This window comes from Oncorhynchus kisutch, linkage group LG26 (assembly GCF_002021735.2).
Source record: "Oncorhynchus kisutch isolate 150728-3 linkage group LG26, Okis_V2, whole genome shotgun sequence".
Lineage (NCBI taxonomy): Eukaryota > Metazoa > Chordata > Actinopteri > Salmoniformes > Salmonidae > Oncorhynchus > Oncorhynchus kisutch.
The window spans coordinates 35,153,482-35,166,320 of NC_034199.2; the positions used below are offsets into that span (position 1 = coordinate 35,153,482).

The 12,839-nt window shown below is 39.7% G+C and overlaps 1 pseudogene; it reads right to left on the bottom strand.

Moving 5' to 3' along the window:
- Positions 1-12,839, bottom strand: part of LOC109870738 (low-density lipoprotein receptor-related protein 1B-like) — a 332,082-nt pseudogene that overhangs the window by 247,986 nt on the left and 71,257 nt on the right.

Consider the following 12,839-nt stretch of genomic DNA (forward strand, 5'->3'; position numbering starts at 1 on the left):
AAATCCATTCTCCCATCAAAATATGATGATGGAAAAATATGCCCCCTCAGTCAACAGTATTTGTTTGGGAAGTAAGAGTGTAACTATAACTACCACAGGCAAGATGAAACAAAGTTCATTCTCATTTCAATTCCTTTTCAAAGATAATTTTAACAGTGGGAAGAATAGACCATACAATATCCATCAAAGCTTTCCAGAGGCAAAAAGTAAAAGAATAGCATTCCTTTTCATGAAAGAGAAAGAAAAAATCTAAACAACAGCAAAATTAAAATGTAGGGTAGTGTCAGAACATATTCCCTTAACATTGCTCCTCATGCTATGCTGCTATCACCAACCTGTTTTCACTCCATTGCCCCAGGCTCTCTCTCTCACTAGAAACAGCTGTAGCTATGTCTCACCAATTAGAGGAAGACGAGACCAGAAAAACGCTTCCTCCTGATAACCAATCTAGCTGGCAGAATTCATGCCCAACTCCCTGTTCCCGGAGGGACCTGCACATGCACTCTCCTCCTACACCATTATCCCTCAAAACACACACCACGTCACATCATGCACGCACGCACGTGTGTGTGTGTGTGTGTGTGTGTGTGTGTGTGTGTGTGTGTGTGTGCGTGTGTGTGTAAGTGACTAACTTTTCCACAACTAATGTTTTTCCATGTAAAGTAAAAAGGCATGTTTGTCCTGGGAGTAATTTCATTCTATTTTCATGAAGTTAAAAGGGAATGTTTGTCATTCTCCATGCAAACACAGTCACAGCAACACGCTGCATAGATTCACAGTGAATCATAAGAGACAAGCCGCATTGCTTTTAGCAAAACAACACAGAGACATTTCATAGGAAGGAAGTGTTTTGGGGAATTAGGTGGGGAATTCATTGCAAGGATGTGAGAAACCAATCTAAAATCCTTGTATCAATAAAAATGTTCACTTCACAGGAATCATTTTGTTGTGCAGAGTAGACGCTGCATTATTTAGAGATACAGGAGTTATATTGAGAACCAGAAGCATGCATCTGAAGTTATATTGAATAATCTGGATGCTGAGGTTTAGCTGAGGAAAAGTACTGTAAAGAGTTTCAAAATTGGGCTTACAATTTATCCTACCATTTCTACTGATCTGCATGCCAGTTATATGTGCATTTTCGTGGAACAGTTTGATTTCAATATTAATGTTTTTGTTTGTCAAAATCCTTGTCAAGTGGTTAATCATAAAACTTTGAAGTTAAATGATACAAATCTAAATGTTAAAATATAAATATGGCAAGAGCACCAGCCTCTGCAATATGGAAACATTGATTCACTGTGTGGTCCATTGACAGCTAAAGAAATGAGAGCATAGAACTCAGAGATATCCTGATGCAGCAGTAGGCCTATAACGTTCATCGTCAACTAAGTAAAATGCATAAGCCGACAAATAAAAATAGTAGAAAATATCATGACAAAAATTCTGGTTCTTTCAATCACATTAATTTCTCTATGCCGCCTGTCTGCCTCCCTTTCTATCTGTCTTGAACTATTGCTAGTGAAGTTCAACAAGCTGTCATTAGTGAACTTTAAACATTGTATCAACTAGCCTATTCTGGTTTCTCAGAGTTTCCTGTGCCAGTGAGCTTGGGACAGACAGCTGTTTTTTTCCCACTAGATATATGGGATCATCAGATCATGATATTTTGCTCTTTCACACCGAGGCTTGGTGATTATCGAGGCCGGGAGTGTTGGAAAGATTTTTCAAATACTGAGGAACTTTCAGTCGCTAACTTTCAAAATAAAATGACTTTCCCATTGTTCCTCAACGGCAGTGTATGATATATAATTTTCTAGCTCTTTTATCCCATAATGACAAGATGCTCATGTCTCCGCCCTAACAATGGGAGCCTTTGTCCCAAAGGCGGGAAGGTAGGCGACAAGTTTAGGTTTGCATATTATTCCCATAGAAATGCATTGGGCTTATTCTAGACAGATTTGCGAAAGTGAGCCCTCTCTCCTCGCCTCTTCCTCTCTGCTGAAACTATATCACTGGAGAAAGAATCCGAGCAAGCAAAACAGTTCCCCTCTATATGTAGCCCATGTATCTGATGCTGTATGACATACCATACTCTTTTGGTCCAGACAGCATCAGATACATGGTCTACACATACTGAGACAGAGGAGCGCTGTTTCAGATGTTTTAAGTGAGATTGACATGCGTCTCGGTCTAATAAATGATCAATATTTCAATATTTTATTTGGACAGGCAAAGAGGTACGGTAGTGCGGGCCAGGCCCCCTAAGGCCCGGCCATTTTTCTGGACATGGGTTAGTATATAACCGCCAAATAACACACATTGAGAAGAGAAGTTCCGATGTTCTCATTCTGGTGTTGTTTGCACTGTAATTGGCCTTTGCTCCACCAAGAGCCGTAGTGCTAAGATACAGCATCTCTCAGCGAAAGGCTTCTCATTACACAGCTGTTCTGAATTCATGTCTACTGACTGTCCTTGTACCCTCATGGAAATAATGGGGCTGACTCTCTCTCCCTCTCTGTTGAGCTCCTGGGGTCCATCTCCCTGGGAATCTTACAACAGAACAGAAACCCTTTTAGCTGCTGATGACTAAATAAATAACAAATAATATAATCAGATCTCCATAACACCCCCCCCCCCCTTTCCATAACCCCCCCTTTCCTCCTCCGTTTGAAGCACTGTTTTCAGACAGCCATTTTGTCTCCCCCACAGTGGTTTGGGTACATGTGGTGGTGACATAACCAAACATTTTCAAACAGAGAGGGTCCTGCAGGGGAGTTGTATACAGGGGGATGTGAGGGGGAATCAGTAAATACTGATGAAACCTGGTGACAGTGGGAGCTGTCTGGAGCACTGGCTCCCCAGCATTTACACAGCAAGACATGCTCCGAAAGGAAAGCAATATCTGCATTGCGTAAGGTCAGGCAATCATGCATATTGTTATATGGTACGGTAGGCACAAGGTTTTAAAGACTTAACATTCTGAGAAAGGCTTTATTCAATCAACTGAAGATACTGTACTGTTTTTCTGGAATGGTTTTTCAGAAGTGGCAGTTTTGAAGTTTTTAATACCCCCATCTGTGATGTGCTACCATGGAAAACACATTTCTGGAAGCGCTATTCGGAAAACCACTCTGCACACTTGTTTGAATACCAGCTAATTGGTTTGTCAAGTTAAATGGACACAAAAAAATGCATATCATGGGTACGTGACAAGATCTGTGACAATAGATGGAGCCAATGGACTTGAGGGATACTAAAGGTTACACTTGTAATTGCCAGTCAAAGTAAACATACAAAGATAACTTACCCCATAAGAGGATCCACAGCGATTCCTTTAGGATTGGTTAGATCTAAATCTATGATGGTGATGCAGGTGTCCCCAACATGGCTGCAAACAAATATCTTGTCGCTTACATGGTCCACAAAGTAGAAGTTTCCAGTGAGCCAATCAATGGTCATGTGTTCTACATCTATGGATGAAAACAAAGTCATTAAATTCTTGCCACCAAAACTTTCTTTGATTAAGGACATATTGTGAGGATAGACCTGCTGCATTTTATTATGGACATTCATGTCATTCATTAAAGGTAAAGACACATAACTGAATGCAAAATAAGGAAGGAATCTAACATTGATGGTATACTGAGAGTGAACAGTATTCCTTAAATGATTGAATTAACATGATAGACTAGCACTACAATGACCCTGAAGAAGAGAGTGACCATGGGAAGTGCATTGGGGAGGCATTTCCTACATTGTGAAAGTAAGTGGGGGAAAAAACTGAATTGAAAATATGAAGATATACAGGCCTAAGTGCTGTGGGTGCATGTGGTTGCTTGAAGGGGGAGGAAAATGGATATTGAGAAGAGAGAGACATAGAGAGAGGAAGAAGGAGAGAAAGAGAGAGACCGGGAGCGTTTTAAGGCTTTCTGAAGGGGCATGACTGAGTGTGCAAAAAAAAATCAATAGTTGCCAATCATTGTAAATTGGAGAATATCTTTGACCACTTGACACACTGCAAGACATACTTTGTAAACTTTGTACTGTTTTGATATCCATTTCCATTGTAAATCCATTCAGATTCTTCATTTTAGCACAGCGTAGCCGTCTGAGGGAGTCTGAGGAAAGAAGCCAACACACTTCCTTTTCCTGGTAATTGTAATCCAATGAAAGGTATCCATTTTCATCCAACAGTTTCAAGGTCTGTAGATTAGATCCATTTAATCGTGTGGTTGCTATGCAATCTGACCTTCCAATCAGTAGAGCTGGAGGAGAGTCACCAGGGTCTGGAACACAAGAAAAAGGACATTTGGATAAATTGGGGAAAAACAACATGGTGGAAATCCTTCACAAATAATATAAAATGTCTGTATCAACCCAGGAGGACTAAGAAGATATTAAACACAATGTGGATTTTCTTCTAGACATTTCTGTAATTTATAACTAAACAGAAAAAACTCCAGAAGGAACATCAAAGTTACATCAAAACTACATCAGATTCAATAAAACAACTATTGCAATTACAATTTTCAATACAACTGTTATCTCCTCCTCTACCCAATACACCCCTATTTCCATTATTGTCGTAGATGAGCTGGGAAAGCATATCTAAATAAAAGTCATTTACCAGATGTTTTCTCTATACATGAGCAAACTAACTTTGTTTTCCAATGAAAAGTGGAGGAAGATGAACAAAACATTTTGTTCCACAGTCCAAGCTCCTTCCCCAGCTTTGTGTCAGAAGGGGGATTTAGCCCAGTGATAGGCTAACACAACCCACTTCTGAGGCCTAACTGACAGTGTTTGTCACCCCCCCCCCCCCGAGCTCTCCTCTGAATGTGTGAATACACTGAATGCTCGGCTATGATGCTGACCTGTTGCACCCTATAACCACAGGGATTATTTGACCCTGCTGGTCATCTATGTACATTTGAATGTCTTGAAGAACGATCTGTCCTTAATGACAATGTACCTTTATAATCTCCAGCTGGCACAGCCAGTATAGGACTGGCCACAGTTCAGAGCCTGGTTCCTCTCTAGGTTTCTTCCTAGGATCCTGCCTTTCTGGGGATTTTTTCCTAGCCATTGTGCTTCTACATCTGCATTGCTTGTTCTTTGGGGTCTTTGGGGTCTTAGGCTGGGTTTCTGCACTTTGTGACAACTGCTGATGTAAAAGGGGCATTATAAACACATTTTGATTAATTGATTGCCACTGATCCCCCACACAAGTTCAAGTCAGAGCTGGCTCTCCTAATATGGGCAATAAATTAGTGTGTCCACTGTGAAAAGCACTTTTCTTTACCCTGATCCCTCTAAGTCAACCTTTAGGAGCTAGATAATATACCCTGGGATACTACTACAGCATGGATGGGGCTTTGGTTCTCTCATACGAGCACATTTTTGAGTCCCAAATGGCACTCTATTCTCTTTGTAGTGTAATGCATTACATTTGACCAGAGCTCATAGGGGAATAGGGTGCCATTTTGGGCACAATCAAGCTCTCTGATAGAGACATTGTTGTCTTGAATGCAAAACTGTAGCTGTCATTCAACTCTACATATCTCTACTGTACCAAAAGGGTCAAACAATTACCCTATATATATATATATATATATATATATACTGAGCTCGAGCTCAGTGAGGTTGGATGGAGAGCATTTGTGAACAGCAGTTTTCAGTTCTTTCCACAGATTCTCGATTGGATTCAGGTCTGGACTTTGACTTGGCCATTCTAACACCTGGATATGTTTATTTTTGAACCATTCCATTGTAGAATTTGCTTTATGTTCTGGATCATTGTCTTGTTGGAAGAGAAATCTCCGTCCCAGTCTCAGGTCTTTTGCAGACTCCATCAGGTTTTCTTCCAGAATGGTCCTGTATTTGGCTCCATCCATCTTCCCATCAATTTTAACCATCTTCCCTGTCCCTGCTGAAGAAAAGCAGGCCCAAACCATAATGCGGCCACCACCATGTTTGACAGTGGGGAAGGTGTGTTCAGGGTGATGAGCTGTGTTGCTTTTACGCCAAACATAACGTTTTGCATTGTTGCCAAAAAGTTCAATTTTGGTTTCATCTGACCAGAGCACCTTCTTCCACATGTTTGGTGTAGCTCCCAGGTGGCTTGTGGCAAACTTTAAATTACACTTTTTATGGATATCTTTAAGAAATGGCTTTCTTCTTGCCACTCTTCCATAAAGGCCAGATTTGTGCAATATACGACTGATTGTTGTCCTATGGACAGAGTCTCCCACCTCAGCTGTAGATCTCTGCAGTTCATCCAGAGTGATCATGGGCCTCTTGGCTGCATCTCTGATCAGTCTTCTCCTTGTATGAGCTGAAAGTTTAGAGGGACGGCCAGGTCTTGGTAGATTTGCAGTGGTCTGATACTCCTTCCATTTCAATATTATCGCTTGCACAGTGCTCCTTGGGATGTTTAAAGCTTGGGAAATCTTTTTGTATCCAAATCCGGCTTTAAACTTCTTCACAACAGTATCTCGGACCTGCCTGGTGTGTTCCTTGTTCTTCATGATGCTCTCTGCGCTTTTAACAGACCTCTGAGACTATCACAGTGCAGGTGCATTTATACGGAGACTTGATTACACACAGGTCGATTGTATTTATCATCATTAGTCATTTAGGTCAACATTGGATCATTCAGAGATCCTCACTGAACTTCTGGAGAGAGTTTGCTGCACTGAAAGTAAAGGGGCTGAATAATTTTGCACACCCAATTTTTCAGTTTTTGATTTGTTAAAAAAGTTTGAAATATCCAATAAATGTCGTTCCACTTCATGATTGTGTCCCACTTGTTGTTGATTCTTCACAAGAAAATACAGTTTTATATCTTTATGTTTGAAGCCTGAAATGTGGCAAAAGGTCGCAAAGTTCAAGGGGGCCGAATACTTTCGCAAGGCACTGTATATATATATATATATATTAGATTTTAAAAGAGGCAAAAATATGTTTTTAACTCATGAAATGTCAATTCAAGGTAAATGTCACAAAGTGTTGGACTATGCACTTTTTGGAACATGCAAGGTGAAAGCATTGTGTTATATAATCATAACCTTGTAACATTGTGATGAAAACTGATTAAGTCAAATACACACTATTAACCATTTTTTTAATTGTATCAGTAACTTACTGTATTAATCAATCGTATGATACTGCATGAACTGAATACAGCAAGTTGTAGAATGCACAGTAAAATAAAGTACATCAGAAAGTTTTAAACTTTCAAGAGCAGTAAAACAAGGTTGTCCACTATCAGCATATCTATTTATTATTACCATCAAAATGTTAGTTGGTAAAATTGGATCCAACAATAATATTATGGGATTAGAAATCCGTGGCAAAGGTGTCATTGTACGCTGATGATGCATGTTTTTAAAACCACAATTAGAAACCCTCCACAGCCTCAGAGGTTCTAGATACTTTTTCTAACCTCTCTGTATTATAACCAAATTATGATAAGTGTACTATATATTATGTATTAGATCACAAAAAATGTATACGTTTACATTACCGTGTAGTTTACCATAAAATGGTCTGGCGGGGATGTGGACATATCCCGAAAGAAAGTAATTATCTCACTCAAATACATTTTAATAGAAAGTTAGCAAAAATAGATATGATCTTGCTACCATGAAAAGGAAAATACCTGCCTATTTGTGAAAAAATCACCCTGATTAACTCTAGTCATATCACAGTTTACCTATTTGCTGATGGTTTTGCCTACACCTAGTGACCTGCTTTTTAAATTATATGAACAAAAAAACACTCAAATCTATTAGGAATGGCAAACCAGAAAAAAATTAAAGGCCCTATTTATACTGTATAACGAATAGGAATTCGGAGGGCAGAAATGATTAAATATTAAAGCATTAGACCTCTCATCAGTCATGCAAAAGTTATACTTAAATCTGAAATGGTTCTCTAGTAAATTACTAAGAATGTCTCACCCCATGTTCAAGAATGGCCTTTTTCCCTTCATTCAGATTACAACTGCTCACTTTCAGTTACATTAAAATGAAACAATCTGTTTTGCCCTGTAATTACTGTCCGTTTAGAAGCCTTTGTCAAAGGTCCTGAACAGTCATTCTGATTTTCATGTAAAAATGCCATTTTATTGACTAAAATCGCACCCATAATACAGTATTTGTTTTGGATAAAAAGGCAAAAAATTTGAGAATAAGTACTTTATCTCTCATGGCTAACTACCAGGAGATTTGAAAAGACGGGCTGAGTGGGTGGAGAGCTAATATTCATGAGTTCACCTTGATTGCAGCTCTTTGAAATGCCTATGTCAAGGAACTTGGACGCAGTGAGCAGTGTTGAGGTAAAATAATCTCAAGCAAATCTAGGGATACACAAAACAACATTGAAATTGAATTAATGACATCAAAAAAGTTGTATTCATCTCCCGTTTGGCATGTCTCTCAAAATGTGGTTCACCGCAGCACCGATGGATGTAATGACTTGACAACTGCATCTGTGTTTTGAACAACCCATCTCCTCCTTTTGTTCCATGCTGGCTGAAGACCTAGCTAGCCAGTAACTAACTAACACCAGACACAGATGAAGACCTAGCTAGCCAGTAACTAGCTAACTAACACCAGACACAGATGAAAGGGAAAACATAAGTATCATTGCCATATATGAATAGGGTAAACTTGTAATTATATTTGCTGACACCCCACAGTCACATTTTGGCACCAGTAGAGTAGCCAACAAGCTATATAAACGACACCCCTCCGTAAACACGCCTTCTGCAATGTTGGTTAAAAGCTGGTACTTATTTAAATTAGGTAAGAGAATATCATATGACCATTGGTGTATTAAAATGCATGTTAAGGTGATGTCACCCTATCCACTTAATTATCACATCTCCTGAATCCAAGTGTTTGATATGGGGAGTGGACCAGTAACTATGATGAAACTTTATCAATGTATAAGCAGACATTTTTCATACTTTGGTCATCATACTTTGATCTGGTTTCATCCAAATACCATCCAATTTCATGAAAAACAGGATTTTGACTGTTCATGACCTTTAAAAAAATGTACATTTGTTGATTGCTAAGCATACAAATATTATTATTTCTAGATACATTTGAGAGGTCAAGTTGTGGCCGCAACCGGACTAGATTGTGAACAAGTCTTGGCGGAGTGCATTGCTTGACTGCTGTGAGAGTGATATATATGCACAATATCGTTGTCACGTCCTGACCTTTATTTCCTTTGTTTTGTATTTAGTTAGTATGGTCAGGGCGTGAGTTGGGTGGGCAGTCTATGTTTGATTTTCTATGATTTGGGATTTCTATGTTTCGGCCTAGTATGGTTCTCAATCAGAGGCAGGTGTCATTAGTTGTCTCTGATTGAGAATCATACTTAGGTAGCCTGGGTTGCACTGTTTGTTTGTGGGGGATTGTCTATGTTAGTGGCTTGTGTCAGCACAGGTCTCATTTGTAGCTTCACGGTCGTATTTGGTTTATTGTTTTTTGTTACTCTTTTGTATAGTGTTCAGTTCTTTCATTAATTAAAACTCACTATGAACACATACCACGCCGCATATTGGTCCTCTGATCCTTCTCGCCTCTCCTCTTCGGAGGAAGACCGTGACAATCGTTTGCAAACTGCAGCCCCTCAAATGATTCCTTCTCGAGATCAAGTTCGTGGAGCAGAGGCTGTGTATGTTTTGGTTCTACAAATCTGTGTCAATTATAACACTCAATAGTCAATTAATTGCATTAATTCTTGCACCATGCGATCAATTATCAGTTCTGTCTTTTTCTTCTCTATGCTGCCTGCATCTAACGGTTTTCCTGCTTTTCTTAGGAGGAGGAGTATGGAGGACCAATATGCAGCGTGGTACATGTCCATGTTAATATTTATTTAAACTGAACACAAAACAAAAGCACGAACGAAAACGAAACAGTTCTGTCTGGTACAGAGACAGAATATAACTACCCACAACCCAGAGTTGGAAAACAGGCTACCTAAGTATGGTTCTCAATCAGAGACAACGATAGACAGCGGTCCCTGATTGAGAACCATACCCGGCCAAAAATAAAGAAATACAAAAACAGAAAAAATAACATAGAATGCCCACCCTAGTCATACCCTGGCCTAACCAAAATAGAGAATAAAAAGCCTCTCTATGGCCAGGGCGTGACACTGCAGCATGATCTATTTTCCCTCACACACATCGTAGACAGTTGCTGGTCAGAAAGGGAGCACGTATCTGGAGCCACTGAGCCTGAGGAGCATGTATTAATCCTGCTGTAGAATTCAATGAGCCCAGCAGTGGAGGCTCCTTGGGGGAGGAAAGGGTGGACAATCCTCCTCATTGAATTACATGTTTTCTTTTAAATTGTAAAACATTAAAAAGTTATCATTTTTAGATAAAACTACACTAAATATAATCACATCACCAAATTATTGAATAAAACACTATTTTGCAAAGAAGGTCTACAGTAGTCTCAACAGCACTCTGTAGGGTAGCACCATGGTGTAAACAGAGGACAACAAGCTTCTGTCCTCTTCTGGGTACATTGACTTCAATATAAAACCTAGGAGGCTCATGGTTCTCACTCCCTTCCATAGACTTACACAGTAATTATGACAACTTCTGGAGGACATACTCCAGCCTATCAGAGCTCTTGCAGCATTAACTGACATGTTGTCCCCCCCAATCAAAGGATCAGAGAAGTCATATAGTACTGAAAGCATAAACTACAGCTAGCTAGCACTGCAGGGTATAAAATATGGTGAGTAGTTGACTCAAAGAGAGAGAGAGAGAGACAATAGGTGAACAGTTTTGAACATATTCATTCATTCCAAAATGAAGGAGAAGCTAGAGAGAGAGATTGTCATTCTTTTTCACTTTCAGTTTCACTTACTTAGCTAGCAAATGCTGCTAGCCAGTTTAGCCTGGCTCAAACAGAGGGATGCTATGTTAGCTGGCTATGACATTCCAACATTTAACTGGAACTCTTCCAAATCAAGGTAAGCTTTTGGTATTACTAATTCATTGCCACCGTGGCCCGCCAGTGTAACTGCTTACTGAATGTACACTAACGTTACTGCATGATTGTAACGGGTTTACTAATGTGCTAGTTCTATTAGCTATGCTGACTATGACATTACTTTAGCTAATATGGTGACAAATATGTAGGATGTTTGCAGAGGTTTGGCTTGGATAGGTTTTTTCGCCTGGTCACAAACAGCTGATTTGTTGTGCATTGAAGTCCACAAGAGAAGGGAAGAGAAGGAATACAACTTGGCTGTTATGAGAGTGAACTCGGTTTACTCGTGATCATGGGTGTATTCATTCCACGATTCTGTTGAAAAACTTTTCTTAAATGGAAGCAAGTGGAGCAAAATGGGGATAAACCTACCTGAATTTGTCCAAAATAAACTGTCGTTTGCAACTGTTGGACTAATAATTACACCCTATATCAGCTAGATGCAGACAAGAGTGTGCAAGGCGGTATTCAATGTCACTGTCACCTAAAAAATAATTCTCAACCTGTGTGCACCCATTTTGGAAACGTTAATTCATAGGCTAAGTTGTTGCAACCTCATGATGGTTATAGGGAAAAGTTGAGTGTCATGTAGTAGCCTAAACCTATCGCTGTTACATTGACATGGGTGAATGGAATATGAATGACAGTCATCCAATATGCTGTAATAGAAACAAGACCATGCCCAAGTTGGCTACCATGTTCCTTTTATTGAAGAGTGGCTTCCGCGATGGAGCACTGCAGAGATGGTTGCCCTTCTGGAAGGTTCTCTCATCTCCACAGAGGAACTCTGGAGCTCTGTAAGAATCACCATCGGGTTCTTTGTCACCACCCTGACCAAGGCCCTTCTCCCCTGATTGCTCAGTTTGTTCGGGCGTCCAGCTCTAGGAAAATTATTTAATACATTTTACAATAAGGCTGTAATGTAACAAAATGTGGAAGAAGGGAAGGGGTCTGAATACTTTCCGAATGCACTGTATATCATAAAATGTCTTCTTCTTTGCGTGGTTTTCCAGCAGACTAAACGCTTTGTTGCGTTTTGTTGCCTTTCACAGCTTGGTAAGTGTGTTGCACATTTGTACACAAAAAAGGGGAAAAGGGGAAAAAAAACGAAATTGCACCGCCATGTTAACCTATATACAGTACCTGAAAGATTAGTGGAATCTGTGTGGGTAGCTGGACAGGCAGGATGACTGACAGTGAAGGTGAACAGGTGGTCACGTGTCAGGTGACAGAGAATGGATGAGACTGAGGCAGGAATTCCTTTAACCATAACGTGGTATATTTACTGAGTAGTCTGTGCTGCATCACAAAGGAAACAAATAACATGTATCCAATCAATTCATAATCAAAGATCAAATCATATCATTCATTATTAACATAATTTAGGGAGTTCAACAGTCCAGTTCATTAAGAAGTCAATAGTAATCATTTGTGAGTCATTTAGGCTCGTAACCATTTATCATAAATTATGAAAGACTACAAACAGTGAATGGTTATTCAATCTATAATCCCCATTAGTTTGGTATCAAAGTCGATCAGTTAGCAAACAGTGACGTTTCTCATTTCACCCGTTCAATTGTCTTCATGTGTCTTCATGTGTACATATAATTAATTTCATTACATATTAACCAAATCGCTTGCATAATTGGCCTATGTGGATCCGTAGGGCCATGATCATTGACAATTCACATTACACAATATGTTTGAAGCGTGCGCTCCAAGCCGCGCTCCGCGGTAATAACGATAAGCAATAACTGATGGCCCACTCCCCCGATCGCCACAGATAATTCAGATGAAAAGGTAACAGAG